General features: G+C 38.7%; 1 pseudogene; it reads right to left on the bottom strand.

Moving 5' to 3' along the window:
- Positions 1-4,364: 4,364 nt before the first annotated feature.
- LOC113605116 (DNA replication complex GINS protein PSF2 pseudogene) lies at positions 4,365-5,046 on the bottom strand (annotated as a pseudogene).
- Positions 5,047-5,625: the final 579 nt, after the last annotated feature.

The raw sequence follows: 5,625 nt of genomic DNA, 5'->3' as shown, positions 1-5,625 counted from the left end.
TTTTTTTTTTAACATCTTTATTGGTGTATAATTGCTTTACAATGGTGTGTTAGTTTCTGCTTTATAACAAAGTGGATCAGCTATACATATACATATATCCCCATATCTCTTCCTTCTTGTGTCTCCCTCCCTCCCACCCTCCCTATCTCATCCCTCTAGGTGGTCACAAAGCACAGAGCTGATCTCCCTGTGCTATGCGGCTGCTTCCCACTAGCTAGCTATTTTACGTTTGGTAGTGTATATATGTCCATGCCACTCTCCCACTTTGTCCCAGCTTACCCTTCCACCTCCCTGTGTCCTCAAGTCCATTCTCTAGTAGGTCTGTGTCTTTACTCCCGTCCTGACCCTAGGTTCTTCATGACCTTTTTTTTTTTTAAGATTCCATATATATGTGTTAGCATATGGTATTTGTTTTTCTCTTTCTGACTTACTTCACTCTGTATGACAGACTCTAGGTCCACCCACCTCACTACAAGTAATTTCGTTTCTTTTTATGGCTGAGTAATATTCCATTGTATATATGTGCCACATTTTCTTTATCCTTTCATCTGTTGATGGACACTTAGGTTGCTTCCATGTCCTAGCTTTTATAAATAGTGCTGCCATGAATATTGTGGTACATGACTCTTTTTGAATTATGGTTTTTTCAGGGTATATGCCTAGGAGTGGGATTGCTGGGACGTATGGTAGTTCTATTTTTAGTTTTTTAAGGAACCTCTATACTGTTCTCCATAGTGGCTGTATCAATTTACATTCCCACCAACAGTGCAAGAGGGTTCCCTTTTCTCCACACCCTCTCCAGCATTTATTGCTTGTAGATTTTTTGATGATGGCCATTCTGACTGGTGTGAGGTGATACCTCACTGTAGTTTTGATTTGCATTTCTCTAATGATTAGTGATGTTGAGCATCCTTTCATGTGTTTGTTGGCAATCTGTATAACTTCTTCAGAGAAATTTCTCCTATAACTTTTTACAGGATGTAATTTACTTAAGCTTTACTTTCATGTGCTTCTTCTTTCAGCATTTCCACATGCCCTCCTCCAGACAAGAGTTAACACCCCACACCTCTTCTGAAATTCCAGAGGCAACTTAATTTACTTTGGAAAAAGAGGATAGTTCTTAAGATTCCCAACATCCAACTGGCTCTGAAGCCATATTTTTCTTCACGATTAGTACTCATTTTTTCCCTTTATCCAACAAACAAGACAAAGAGACAATTTGGAAATGGTCTCTGCCCTCCAGGGGCTTAGAGTCTAAGCAGACAAGCCCAACTTGAGATTAGAGGGTACATAAAAAGGGGTTACCAAGTGGGCTGCTTGAGGGTGGTGAAACTTGGGCTGAATCTTTCAGTGTTTGCTTAGTAGACCAAGTAAAGCAAATGCATGCACGAGAGAGGGCACAGCCTGAGAAATCTCACAGAAACTGTAACATCCTGACACTATTTGGGAACAGCAACTTGTTCCCAGGACTGGGGCATAGAGCAAGGCAGAGCTGGTGAGAGAGGCAGGTGGGGTCGCATGATGCAGGGATTCAACTTTATCCTATAAACTACAGGGAGTCATGCAAGAGTGTAAAGCAGGGGAGACAAAATAAGTTTTCCATGCAGTACAATTCATGTAGTACTATGTGGAGAACAGATTTGAGGACACCACATTGTAGAGAGAGGGAGAGCACAGGGAGGGCATGAGGATCCAGGAGAGGGATGGCAAGGGCAGGAATCACGGAGGCGGCAGTGGGGCTAGAGAGGGGATGGATACAAGAAATATCAAGGAGCTGAAACAGATGGAATGAGTTCTCTGATTTGATATGTACGTGGAGGGAGGTCTGAGGTTTCCAGCTTCGCTGACTGGGAAGATGATGGCATCTCTCACCAAGTTAAGGAACCCAGGAGGAACAGCCAGTGTTACAGGGGCAGGAGGGAGGGGAAGGATATAAGAAATTAATTTGTGTATTTCTGAGTGTAAAGGGCCTGTGAGACATCAGGTGGAAGTGACAAGAGAGGAACTGGATATGTGGAACTGAAGCTTAAGAGAGGTCTGGGCTGGAAAAAGTGATTCTAGAATTTTTGTGTAGTTAGGTGGCTGGGTGAGGATTCTATCCTACTGACAGAATATTCTGCCTATAATGCTATAAAGTTAGAAGTAAATAACAAAGAATAATTTCCATATATTTAGACATTTAAATTTTTTTTCAAATATTTCAAAATAATTCATGGGTCAAAGATGGATAACATAGCAGAAATTAGAACTGAAAGATAATGAAAACACTATGTATCAATAATTATATATCAAAATACAACTATGTATCAAAAATAATGCTAAAGTAATATTTGGAGATAAATTTTATAGTATTAAGTGAATATATTAGACAAGAAGAAACATTTAAAGTTACTGAGCTAAGAATCCAAATCAATAAATTAGGAGACAAAAACAAAAACAAGATAAAACAAAAGCTTTAACTCGGAAAATAGAAGAAAATAAATGTAAGAGCAAAATTAATGAAATAAATAACAAAACAAATAACAAAAATAATCAAAGAAATAAAAAGCCAGATTATTAAAAAGACTAATAAAATAAACAAATTTCTTGTTTGATGGATAAGAAAAGAATCCTGGCACAAATAAGGTATTAGGAATGGACAAATACCAGGAATGTCCAAAAGAACACCTATATACAGTGATTTGCAAATAAGAATTTCATATAAATAATATTGAAAATTAAACAAAATAGATAATTTCCCCCCAAAAAAACTTTATGAAATGGGCTAAAAAAAAAAAAATCTATAGACCTAGAACAGTGACATAATTTGACTAGTTTAAGCACACACAGACACATACACAAATATCATTCCTATATATCACCAACAGTCAATTAGACAAAGTAATTTTTTTCTAGACAAAGTAATTTTTTAAAATACATATTGCAAAAGCAACAAAGCATTTAAGATACCTAGGAATAAATCTACTAAAAGATATACAAGGGAGAGTTATAAAACTCTAATAAATGATATAAAGAAAAACTATACAACATATACCGTGTTCACCAAAAAAAAAAAAAAAAAAAAGAAGACTCTGTAGGTAAAGATGATGGTTCTCCCCAATTTATTCTAGAAATTCAATGTATTTCTAATCAAAATCTAAAAGAGTATTTCATATAATTTGGTGATCTTGAAATTCAAGCCAAGAAAATTTAAACAATAAAGGTAGAGTCACCCTATAGGAAAGATTATTATAAAACTGTAATATTTAAATCAGTGCAAGTAAGACAAATGAATAGAAATAAGGCCTAGAAACAGACCCACATAAAAAAGAAAATCCAAAGTGGGACTACAAGTCAGTGGGAACAGGATGGATTACTCAATAAATGGGTCTAAGACCACGGGCTATAAAATTAGATTCCTACCTCACCCCGTAGATGGGCTAAAGGCCCATAGATAAAAAAATGAGACTAGAACTTTTAGATGCAAACACAGGATACGTTTATGGCATCAGGATAAGGAAAAATTTCTTAAATGAAAAGCCAAACAATGTATAAAGGGAGACACTGTTAGATCTGACTACATTAAAATTAAAAATTTTTATGACTGAAAAATGCCATAAACAATGTGAAAAGATAAGCCACAGAACAGAAAGAGATGTTTGTTTCCCAAAGTATTAATGTCCTGGATATGTACAGAATGTCTACAAATTGCTAAGAAAAATATGAACAACCCAATAAAAAAAAAGACACAGGAGATGAACAGGAAATGCACAAAAGAGAATATTCAAATGCCCAATACACGTAAGAAAATATGCTTAACCTCACCTGAACTAAGGGACACGAACATTTAAAACATCATAATAATAAAATACCATTTCAATCTATCAGATTGGCAAAAATTAATAAATCTTTTCTTTCTTTTTTGGGGGGGGATTTATTCCATCTTTATTGTGCATCAGGGGGTACATGATAAACATAGGTCACCCTCACTAGCCACTCATCTGCTGTCCTTCTCTGGGTGAACAACCTCTGTAGGAAATTCTAAATTTAACCCAAGAGATCAGGATCAAGAAGGGAAGGAAAAAAAAAAAGGCCGAAGCCACGTCACCATCCTGCTATATCTCTATCTTAAAAGCAACACCTGACGTCACCGAACACTTACCTGCACGTGACAGTCCCATGCAGGAGACGTGGGGCTCTGCTAGGGAAATCACTTGTTCTGCTAATGAATTTTTTTTCCCCCATAAAAGGACACCTGGCTCCCTGATACAGATGTGGAATTACAGAATGTCTCGAGGACTAAGCCCAAGCCTATTGCTTTCCAACAAGGTTATAATCCCATTCCTTGCTTCAGTGCACTCTTTTTCATACACTCAAAAGTTGTTCTAAAACTCCAGAAACGTGAGTACCTTTGTCACATCCTGAGCACTCAAACACCACCCAGTGAGCTTCCTGCCTGCAGACACAGACTTTGACAAACCAGTCCCTCCCTGGAAGTCCTGAGACTGGACACTGTCAGAAGGTTGCAGGTTCATGCGGAGTTTCTACATGTGATCGAGCGCTTGTGTGAGGAAAGCCCCGCTGGTGTTGATCTCCGTCAAGGTCAGGTTATCCAGCTTGGCGTGTGTCTCCTGCTGCCTCATGAAGCTGTTGGCAGACACCCAGAGCTTGGCTATATGAGTGTCCCGCACGTCCTTGATCAGGCTCCAGATCTCATCTGCTTTCAGGATGTAATGTAGTCCGAAGCGTGATTTAACAGGAGTTTGATGAGCTCCATGTAGTAAGGGCTGAGCATACGGGTAAAAGTTTCTTCATTTCATTCATGATCCCTAATCTTCTCCAACTTTTCCACGTCCGTCCACTGGGGCTGGTGGGGCAGGCGGTGAGCAGCCGACACTTCTGTCTCTGTTTCAGGTTGATCGCCAGCCGCAGAGGCACCTGCACTGGTAAGCTGGGGTTGAAAGGCTCCAGGCCACCTTCGATGAGGTGGATCTTGTCCAGACTGAAGTTCAGGATTATGGTGACCAGATCCTATTCGGCCAGAAACTCCACCTCAGCCGCGACCATGGCTGCGCCCACGGCCAGCCCGAGACTCGCCAAAAATTAACAAATCTTATCATATCAGGTATGTTGGCATAGATGTGCGGACAAAGAAATTCTTCATGCCGCTTTCTGTAGTATAACTTGGCATAAATATCTTGTAGAACAGTTTGGCAATACCCAGTAAACATGAAGCTGTGACTACCCTGTGAGCTGCAATCTGCTTTTCAGGAATCTCATAGAGAAAGCACGAGCTCACGTGGATGTGAAGATGTCTATTATATAAGAACGAATGGAAACAAACTATCAATTGGGTAAATGGAAAGTAGTTTATTCAAACACTTGAACACAAAGAGCTGCTAAAATAAATGATTTACATCTACATATTTCAACATGGATAAATCTCAAGTATATAATTTTGAGTTAAAAAAAAAGCAAGTTGTAGGAAATGTGTTCAATATGATGCCATTTATTTAAAAAACCCATAGGACAACACTCTATGTTGTCTTTTTGATATATACAGATGTAGAAAGTACACCTCGTCGGGGAATAATACTGGCTACAGCAGGTGCTGGCAGGAACCCACCCATATTCCCTCCAAGCTCA

The sequence above is a fragment of the Aethalodelphis obliquidens genome, unplaced genomic scaffold (assembly GCF_003676395.1).
Source record: "Aethalodelphis obliquidens isolate GAN/ISIS:26980383/991018 unplaced genomic scaffold, ASM367639v1 scaffold2, whole genome shotgun sequence".
Classification (NCBI taxonomy): domain Eukaryota; kingdom Metazoa; phylum Chordata; class Mammalia; order Artiodactyla; family Delphinidae; genus Aethalodelphis; species Aethalodelphis obliquidens.
This window is presented reverse-complemented; position numbering and strand designations above follow the sequence as displayed.